The sequence below is a fragment of the Siniperca chuatsi genome, linkage group LG5 (assembly GCF_020085105.1).
Source record: "Siniperca chuatsi isolate FFG_IHB_CAS linkage group LG5, ASM2008510v1, whole genome shotgun sequence".
Lineage (NCBI taxonomy): Eukaryota > Metazoa > Chordata > Actinopteri > Centrarchiformes > Sinipercidae > Siniperca > Siniperca chuatsi.
The window spans coordinates 28,420,347-28,431,857 of record NC_058046.1 but is presented as its reverse complement, the minus strand read 5'-3'; positions in this window follow the sequence as shown (position 1 = coordinate 28,431,857).

Sequence of the window (11,511 nt, the reverse complement as noted above, 5' to 3'; positions counted from 1 at the left end):
AAGAACAAGGGAGATGTGCAGAGCTGTGGCAACTACAGAGGAATAAAGCTGATGAGCCATACAATGAAGTTGTGGGAAAGAGTAGTGGAAGCTAGGCTAAGGGCAGAGGTGAGCATTTGTAAGCAGCAATATGGTTTCATGCATAGAAAGACTACAACAGATGCAGTATTTGCTTTGAGGATGCTGATGGAGAAGTACAGAGAAGGTCATACGGAGTTGCATTGTGTCTTCGTAGATTTAGAGAAAGCGAATGTGGTATTGTATGAGGAAGTCTGGAGTGGCAGAGAAGTATGTTAGAGTGGTGCAGGACATGTATGAGAGCTGTAAGACCGTGGTGAGGTGTGCTGTAGGTGTGACAGAGGAGTTCAAGGTTGAGGTGGGTCTGCATCAAGGATCGGCTCTGAGCCCCTTCTTGTTTGCTCTGGTGATGGACAGGCTGACAGATGAGGTTAGACAGGAATCTCCATGGACTATGATGTTTGTGGATGACATTGTGATTTGTAGTGAGAGCAGGGAGCAGGTGGAGGAAAATCTAGAGAGATGGAGGTCTGCTCTGGAAAACAGAGGAATGAAGCTTAGAAGACAGAATACATGTGCGTCAATGAGAGGGACCCAGGTGGAATGGTGAGGTTACAGGGAGCAGAGGTGAAGAAGGTGCAGGACTTTAAGTACTTAGGGTCAATGGTTCAGAGCAATGGAGACTGTGGAAAAGAGGTGAAGAGGCGAGTGCAAGCAGGTTGGAACGGGTGGAGAAAAGTGTCAGGTGTGTTGTGTGATAAAAGAGTATCAGCAAGAATGAAAGGAAAGGTGTTCAAGACGGTGGTGAGACCAGTGATGTTGTACAGCTTAGAGACAGTGGCACTGAAGAAAAGACAAGAGGCAGAGCTGGAGGTAGCAGAGCTTAAGATGTTGAGGTTCTCTTTGGGAGTGACGAGGATGGACAGGATCAGGAACGAGTACATCAGAGGGACAGCTCATGCTCAGAGAGGCCAGATTGAGGTGGTTTGGACATGTTCAGAGGAGAGACTGTGAATATATTGGTAGAAGGATGCTGAGGTTGGAGCTACCAGGCAGGAGGTCTAGAGGAAGACCAAAGAGGAGATTTATGGATGTAGTGAGAGAGGACATGAAGTTAATTGGTGTGAGTGAAGAGGATGCAGAGGACAGGGTTAGATGGAGGCACATGATTCGCTGTGGCGACCCCTGAAAGGGAACAGCCGAAAGGAAAAGAAGAAGAGTTGAAGAAGGTCGATAGGAGGAAAGCAGTCTAAATATATGTCAGGTATTACAGCTGTTTCTAAGGTTCCTCTGTTTGAAGATAAATTGGGGGCAGGACATGATGATTTGTTCCTTTGATAGTTAAAATTTTATCATTAAAGAAGCTCATGAAGTTGTCACTTCTGAGGGCTAGGGACATGGCTCAGTAGAGCTGTGACTTTCTGTCAGCCTGGCTACAGTGCTGAAAAGAAACTCAGGGTTGTTTTTTTTTGTTTTTATTTGCCTCTATTAATGATGAGTAGTTGGCTGCTCTGGCATTATGGAGGGCTTTGGTATATGTTTTAAGACTATCTTGCCAGACTGAATGAGATTCTTCCAGATTGTTCCTTTCAAGTTTTCACGATGATCTTTTTTTTTAGAGGGGGGATAGAATCGAGTGTCGTTCGCAGTGAGCCTGCAGCACTATCAACAAGATGGTCCTCTGTTATATTGAGACATAGCATTGAATTAGATGCAGATGGAATTGCTTCCTTAAATTTAACTACAGCACTATCCGATAGACATCTTGAGTAGGAGTTTTTGCATAATGGCGTGTAGTCCAGTAATAGGAGTTCAAAAGTTATTAAATAATGCACTGATAATGAAGGATTCTGTGGAAAGACTATTAAATGTTCAATTTCAATGCCATATACCAGAACAAGGTTGAGGGTGTGGTTAAAACAGTGAGTGGATTTATGTACACTAAAGCCAATCGAATCTAATAATGAGATAAACGTAGTACTAAGGCTGAAGGTAGAATTATCATTTTCAACATCTACATGAATATTGAAATCACCTACAATAATTACCGTTTTAATCTGGGACTAAACTTGATAAAAACTCTGAGAATTCAGATACAAATTCAGAATAAGGACCAGGAGCGCGATACACTAACAAATAGAATTGGCTGTCGTGTTTTCCAGGTTGGGTCTGAAAGACTAAGAACAAGGCTTTCGAATGAGTTATAATTTAGTTTAAGGAAGGTGTCCTGCACCATACTCGCATTCCTGATTTTTTATTTTTTTCTTCACTCTTACGCACATCTACACAAACTGGCAGACTGAAACACACACACAGACACACACACACACACACACACACACACACACATACACACGCTGACATAAACACTACATCAACAGAATACCTCATTTTTAACCCAATCAAATTTGCATATAACCACACAAACCATAACACCCCTTGTCCTGTATTTGAGTCTTGTTTTGTCCATGTTGTCTACTTTGTCCAAACTGCAACTTTGAAGACATTGAATTTACATCACACATTACATTAGTTTTGCATGAAGCTCTAGTGAAAGTTCAGTCAGGAAGACTATTCTTTTGCATGCTTAGGCCTGTAGTTTATTTCTCATATCATCCTGCCATTTACCCCTCTCACGCATGCTCACATATCATTTCCTGCTGTCATTATCTGGGGCTATCAATTGTGATATCAGCTGTTCTCTGAGCTGGTCACATCTATCCAATAGCACAGCAGCACACCTACATTGTAAGCCTATCATCTTGCTGCTGTCTTTTTAAATATGGTTCTCTTTCTGCCTTTAGTACGTTCATATGCTGCTGTTGCATGCACCCCTCCACCTCCCCATCACCGCTTAGTCTTTGCAGATTCATCATTTCATCAGCCTCAGCAGAGTCATCAGCCACGACCACCACCAGTGTCTGGACTCCATGGGGGATTTATCTTGCTGCTGCTCAGGGCAGAAATCTCCCTGTAGAGTCTAATCACCAAAGACTTTCTGTGAAGAACCAATTTTCACGTATCGACTTTTATAATAGACAATTATCTTTACTTCATTCACTTGTCTCTCCTGAGTGAAATATTAATGTTCTGACATAAAAATACATATTTGCAATTGGTAATTTTTAACTAAAAACTCAAATAAAATAACAACAATAAAATAACGTAGTACTCAGCTGATGTCATACTAATAAGATGAGGATTAGAAAATCTATAAAATCACTTAATCATTTGTTGATTAAATTTATAATATTCATGTGGTTATTTGTTTAATGACATCTTCATTTATTTGTGTAACATGGGCCATTTCAGAGTTCCATACTTTCCATGACATCTCAACATATTTTAAATACCATTCATTCCATAATATAACGTAAACAGGACAAAAAGCTTTCATGACTATGACTATATATTAATGAGCAAGTTTATATTGTGTTATGTATTCTCACAAGATGGTAAATGGTAAATGGACTGTACTTGTATAGTGCCTTTCTAGTCTTCTGACCACTTAAGACCAGAAAGACTTACAACATTGAGTGCAGCAGTCAAAGATGCAAAAGTCTTGTATCTCTAGAAATTTACTGTAAAGTTTTAAAGAAATAAAGGTCAAACAGACCTTAACCTGGAGAAAGAGATTCAACTCTTCATTATTAACGCTCATATTTAGATTGCATGTAGCTCTGTTTACCCATGTAAACTTTCTTCAAAGGAAGTGAGCTAAAGAGCAGAGAAAACAATGAATCCCCGCCTGTTTCTGGATGTCTCTCTATTCACTGAAAATGACCCGCCTTCAACTCCTAATGCAAATTCTAGCAGACGCTCCATGTCTCCTCCAGAAAACACCAACCTTTGATCATAAGTAATAAGGCATTTTTTTCCCTTAGCTTCAGTGAATGTGACTGAAATACTTGAGTTCATTGCTCGAGGCGAAGGCTTATATGAGAAAGTTTAGACCGCTCACTGCAGAGGAGTCCCAGACTTCGACAGTAGGGCTAAAAGTGTTTGCCTTCTGTTCTGCATACTAAAGGCTCCAACGCTATCACGCTCTCTTTCTATCAAATCTCACTCCAATTCCCTCTCTATCTAAGTCTATTTATTTCATTCTCTCACTACCTCTCCTCCTCTTGCTCACCTTCCTGCACCAGCACACACATACTATAATTCACGCTTGGAATATCTCTTTGAATAATATCTATGAGGATCAGCCACTCAAACAAGTGTTTGATGTGTTTTGAAGCTGTTAAACATTTGCAGCGTTTGTAAAGTTGAAAAAGTAGAATTATCATCTACAAGTTAAGTGTTTTAAGCACATTGAGTCATTCATTCAGTGTTAGTAGACTTCTAAAATTTCTCTTTGAATTCAAATGGTGCACAGTTGTGGCTATGATATCTGCTCTTAAGCTGGTTATTTAAAAAGTGGTTTGACGTTTTATCTTATTTTTGCTTATTTGCTTTCTGGCAGAGAGTTAGATGAGAATGAGAATGATGATTGACATTATTCTCATGTCTGTCTAAATACAGTATGAGGCTACAGCCAGCAGACAGTTAGCTTAGTACAAAGACTGGAAACATGGGGAAATCATCTAGCCTGGCTCTGCCCAACTGGAGCAAAATCTGCCTACCAGCACCTCTAAAGCTTTGTAATTAACACGTTATGTCTCATTTGTTTAATTCATACAAATACAAAGTGTAAAAACGACAATTCTCTGTTTTACGGGGCATATGTGCCACACTCTTTCTTTACTCTGAGTTGTTGCCTGGCAACCAGTCAAGATTCCAGAAAGTTACAGTGTCTGGCACATAACCTATAAACCTCATAAAACTGCAAGTTTCCAGTCTCAGCTAAGCTAACCAGCCGCTGGCTGTTGCCTCATATCGAACGGTATGAGAGTGGCATTAATCTTCTCATCTTACTCTCCACCAGGAAGCAAATAAGCATATTTCCCAAAATGTTGAACTATTCCTTTAATTAATTGTTGATTAAAAAAAAATGATAACTCTGATTACGTAACCTGGACTGGTTTACCCTTACACCTAATGGGTTACTGATGTATTTACCATATGACTCGTTTCATATCTGGCTGAAGCATTTGTACAAATTGTACCACATGTGCAAATTTCACCTCTGGACTGAATGTGTTTATTTGCCTCAAACAGCCAATGTCCTTGCTGCACAATTTTTAGCTTTAGGCTAACTAGCAATGTAGAACTCCAGTTCTTTCTGTTATCTTCCCCAGTCTCTGCCCTTTTTCCGTTTGTCTCTGTATGTTTATGAAGTGCTTTCATTAGAGCCCTGGGATAAGCAATTTTTTTTTGCTCAAGTTGAAACAGTTTTAACTTGCTGACACGTCTTTGCCTCAGTTTGCAACACCTGGGCCCAATTCATATCGATGTACTTACTTGCATTTCCTTGCATCTTGCTTCGTGCTCTGTGTGAACACAGCTTTAAAGATATGTTGCATTCACACTCCATGTCAGCAGAACTGAGGACCTTTTGAACAGACACAGTAGAAAAAGCACAGGTTCAATTTTAAAATGAATGACGTCTGAATGCCATTTAGCCGCTCAGGGTCCTGGTATTGTGCATGCTGGCTCTATTTCACACTGGCATGGCTAACTGGGAGACTTAAACTGAAAGGAGTCATCATTAGTGTATTTAGTTCACCTGTGCTTTTATGACAACTCAAACTGTCTGCTGTGACAAAGGCTTATGGTTGGAATGAAGAACATCCCGTTGTCAGACGTTGGGAGCATTCACAGAGTATTCTAAAATAGTTAATGTCACTACTAGCCTTGTGGTCACACCAGATGAATTAGCTAAATTTATTGTTTTCATTGGATATATTTTTTGTGGTTTGTTAAGAGATTTAGCCATATGTGAACAAGCTATGCAGGCTATATAGCTTCTTTTAAAAGAGGTGCATTGATTGTATCAGTGTTAACAGCCAATTTTATTTACACTGAACTGATATCGATTGATAATTTTGCTGTCATTTTGGCTTGTGGACTCTTGTGCCAGCAATTACAGAAAGCTGTCTTGAATTTTTTTTTTTCCCCACTGGTTACAGTCTGTACAATATGAAATGAGCCTAGCATTATTCACCTATTTGACAGTTCATGTTGAGCACTTTTTTGGTAAAACAGTTAATCATTAAACATTAAAGTGTTCAACGTGAACAGTCAAATAGGTGAATAAGGCTCATTTCAGATTGTACAGACTGTAACTAGAGGGAAAAAAAATCTTTCAGCCTTTTATATGGGAGTGGACTGAGAATGAGGCTTTCACCATCCACAGAAGGTCAAAGTCTACAGTGCTATCACAATATTTGTACCACACTGAAAATAATGCAGATTCTGATACGTTGGACACAAGGTTGGAAAACATTCTCCAAACAACACAAGCTTCATTATAGAGCAGAAGAATTATGGTTGGGTTGACATCAATACTGAGGACCTTCATCTGATGAGGACGGTCCTATCTGACTCACACCAAGGCTTTTTCTATGCTTGTTATATTCATCATTAAGTCTGTACGTAATGAAATCATTTGACTTCCTGGCCAGGAAAGAGGTGAGCAGTATAATTCAGAGGGGGATAATCTCGTGAACCATTTATGTGGGCTGAGCTGCTCATTATTTCTCAATCACACCTGGATTTGGGAATGTAGAGTGGCAATTTGTTCTCAATCCTAATTCAGCCAAATTAATGCTGCACGTATGTTCATACCCAGGCCTGCATCGAGGGACACAGAGTCCCCACCAAAGCTGCAACTGGAAGCTACAGAGCTTTTGCTGTAGATTAGGCCGATATCCAATAGGATTTGGTCCTCCACACCTCATGAAAGCACTGTGTAAATGGGTCCATCTAATGATCCAACTTAATATGATTAAAAAGAATAAAGCTACCCATATACACATGCTCTCTCTCAATTTCTATTGGTCCATTTCTCTCACACACACACAAACATACACACACACATTGCATTACCCAGGGCCCTTCACATTACCTAGTTCCATGCCAGTTTGTGTAGTGATCTGTGCTGATGTGTGGTTATCCTCATGAGGCCAAAAGCACACGCAGAGTCTCATAATCTGCTCCAAAACAAATGTCCACAATCCGAGAGCAGGACTCGCACCACGCCTACTGAAAAACACCCACCAGCCCCTCTGAGCAGCTAAACCACTGTGACGTAACACACAAACCAACCAGGATGAATGTAAGGTGATAATCTGCAAATTCATGTACTTATTTATGAATTTATAATATGTTTCTTTTTATATTCATGTCCTTTATGCAATGTCTTTGGTGTTAAATGGTTATTGTCAGGAGGGTTTTGTACTGCAAATAAATTGATTTGTCACTCAAACAGTGTAACCAGTACTGTGATGTGTTTTTCCTTGTATTGTGTGTTCATGCAGCATCAGTTCCTGGAAGTGGAGCTCCTTTGCTTGTCTGCTCAGGAATTAAAGGCAAAGCTGATGGTTCATGTCTCTGCAGCAGGACACAGTGAGGGTAATCGTATCTTGCACAGGAGCCGAAGTTTACATCCATGCATCCCTGAAATATCCATTTCCTGTTGACCATATCATTGTCATACTTTATGTTGATGTAGATTTCGAAGGGGTGGCTTCATGTTGTTTTAGCATCCCCACAGTGAATCAAAATTGTTGAAAACCAAATCAAGGAAGATGGATAGAAGCAATATGCTGATGAAGATACAAAACCCCACTTAAATTGTAATGAACATACATTTTAAAAAAAGACAAAAACATTGATGTCTACTACTTGGCGCATTTATGAAGTGACAAAGACAAGAAGTCAGTTATTCAATTGGACGGAAAGTGATTGACAATAGCAAACTACCATCACCTTGTGGGTATCTCTACACATAATGGATATGTTGATTTTCCCAAACTTTAGATTGGTCACTACAGTCAAAAAGTGCATGTTGATATCAATGAGTAAACAAACTAAACCTCATATATTTAGACAGAAAATAGCCACAAGTATTTTTCATTGTACTTCATGAACACCATTCCCCTCACCTGTGTTTACCTGATGTAATAAGCTTTCCTCCATGTTGATTATTGTGGTTCTGTCAGGGAAGAGTTCCACAGCGGAACTGTGGGAACGAAGAAAGAATAAATCAGCCACTTCATTGCTCTTGCCTATATCCCAGTTCTTCTATTCATTTTTGGTGTTACTGTTAACAGTAAAATAGCCTGTTCCTGACTACCATCACTGGAGGTTTATAAAAGCAAATGATACAGCATTCATAAACTGGATATAAAATGAATCACAAAGAGTTATTGCATTCGGCAGTACCGAGTACCAAAAAGATAATTTATTTTTATGAAAATGCCATGGATTATCTCTTTTAATAGGAGTGTAGGACTGGAAAGTGTGAGCCTTTTCATCAAGACCAGCCACTATCCAAACCCAGGATGAAATATAATGCAGAGCTCAGCCGGCGTGGACTAACATGTTGCATTAATGTACTCACTACTGCGAAGCCATCTTCACAGCCTGAACATGCTCTTAACTGGGAGAGCTTGGCAAGCCAAGATTTCTTGATGTACCTCAGGGGCTTAGGGGGACTGATGTCCAATTCTTTACACTTCCATGGCTGCAATTTTCACTCTCTAATGGAGTAAAACATGTTTCAGTACTAAGGAGTTAGAAAAAAAAAGGGGAGCTTCCGTTCCCTACAGCACTGCAGGGCTGTAGCGTTGCAAAACAGTAAAAACATGGATCAATTGATCTATTTTCTTCGGATTTATTATGAATAAGTCTAATAATAAATTACAATATTCCTTTAAAGCAGTTTGACCAGAGCTTTACTTTATTTTTTCACTCTTAAATCCTGTTGTCATAATTAATATTTATAATAACATAATATCTATTACCATATATGTATTTCTAGGATATGTAAACAAACACAGATCCCTTTCTGTCAAAAGCAGTCAGGACACCTTTGTAATTTTGTTCTACTTTTCACAAGAATTGGCTCTTAATTGGGCTCCTCAACTGCCAATAACCTGCTCATGCCTCGCCACAGGGTGAATATGTCCTGCTGTTCACTCCTGTAAATATGACTGATTCCTTTTAATCCGCACCATTGTGTACTCATTCGTCACTTAGGTTCTCCTAAATCTCTTCATTCTTGGGTTTAGACAGCGAAGAAAGCAGAAAGAAAAATAGAGAAAGAGAGAAATGGAGGGAGCGACTCGTGATGCAGTTTACTGCTGGAGTGACTCCAGCCCAACCTATCTCATTAGTCTGTACGTGATTAAAAACTACTCTCAAGCTGATATCATTAACCTGCCCACACAACCATACACTCTCAATGGGGCCTTACAAACTAGCAAGAAGAAATGAGTTTACACCTTGTGTGTGAGCTCTAAATTCACTCACATTATTCACAGCTGCACCAACATAATCATGTGGGGTGTTTTTTTTTTAGATACACTGGAAAATAAACAGACATATATATCAGATATCAGATATTGGGTTGGTGTATACACTGAGTAGTCTGTGATGGGGGTGAAAGAGGACATTCGCCATCCATCAGCGATTATGGTGGAATCTATAGCCTTTTCCCCACTGCCACCATTTATAATCCCTTCCTATGTTCCCTTATCTGATTGCGACCCCAGTCACAAGCTTCTCGGTGTGAGATTACAAACATCTGGCGGGTCATCTACTCTCAAGCTGTTATGATAAACTCGGCAGCAGAAAGGGCTTCTGGACAGCTACAGGGAAATTTAGTGATGGAATATCCCACACAACCGAAGTCCTAATGTAATGCTTTGTCATTGCAATGAGATCCACCACCTAATGCCCTGCTGGTGTGGATATGTGATTAAAAAGCGTAATCTGAGAGGTTTTGACTGATATGCAGTATATCACTTCACAGCCAGAGTTTCTCCTCTTAGCTGCATTTTTTTCCAGCGTTATCTAGTCTACAAGGGTGTCAAATGTTGTATCTAGACGGCATTAGTGAAAGAAAAAAAAAATTGAAAATTAGAAATATGCAAAATTGCCCCTGGATGTTAAAAGAAAACACTGAAATTGTGATGAGAGGAAGAACTATATGTTTCTTCTGAATTTTCTAGCCTGCATACAGCCATTACCATCTTCAAATCAAAAAAGGCTGTTGAATCCCATCCAAAACATCTGACTCGCAGGGTCTGGCAAAAGATCAAACCAAGCACCAAATGGAGAACTGAAGCTTGTTAGAAAGTTCTTGCAGGGCTGGGCTGTTATTGAAAGTTAAAGAGAACATTAGTAGGGTTTACATCACAGCTTGTGTGCTAAATATTAACATTTAAATCTTAATCCTAGACTCTATGACTGGAAGTACACAAAGTCTTTTTTAGCCATGCTAGGGGCATGGCCTTAGGGCTGGCAATGTTTGTCGGTTGGTCGGTCCACCACTTTGGTCCAGACTGAAATATCTCAACAGCTATTACAGTAGATTCATTGCCATACATTTTGTACAGACATGCATGTTCCCCAAGGGATGAATCCATAATGACTTTGGTGACCCCCTACCCTTTCCTCTAGGTCCACCAGCAGGTCAAAGTGTTCACTTTTCTAGTGAAATATCTTAACAACTACGCTACTGGATGAATTCCAATGACATTTGGTACTGACATTCAGGTTCCTCTTTAGGATGAATTGTAATAACATCTGTGATCCCTTAACTTTCCATCTAACGCCATCATCAGGTTAAAATCAGGTCAACACTTTGATTTTTTATGATTAAGTACCTGCGAAACTAATGACATTCCCATCAGCTGTACTTTGTCTTTAATGCTAATTAGCAAATGTTACATGCACTATTACTTATATTATGATATTGTTTAATACCGTACATACATATTATCAACCAGTAAATCCACTTTGTACTTTACACTTATTTTATACTTATATCCACTTTGTACTTAATTTATCTTACCTGTATTATAGTGTATTATATTTTGATTTGCTTAGTACTTGTATTCCTGTGCGCACTGACGTGATAGTGAGCAGCTGTAACGAAAGAGTTTCCCCTCGGGGATCAATAAAGTATTTCTGATTCTGATTCTGTTACCATGCTAACATGCTAAACTAAGATTGTGATCATGGTAAATTTTACACCTGCATAGCATTAGTGAAATAGTCTGATTGTGAGCCAGTTAGATGTTAGCATTTAGCTCAAAGCACCGCTGTACCTAGGTACAGCCACACAGCATGACTGTAGATTCTCAGTCTTGATTTCTCCTATGGGTCAAATCATTTAAAAAAAAAAAAAAAAATACCAAACAACTGAAAAAATTAGAATCAACATTTCCAGAGAAGAATTCATTTTAGATCACAATCAGGCTACATGTCCAGCAAAATATTTTTGCATTGCCCCCAAAATCCAAAGGGATGCAGATTTGCATTACTAATTGTTCATCATTTTAATTAGAGACAATGACAAGTAAACAGATGTCCAAACAGCAACTG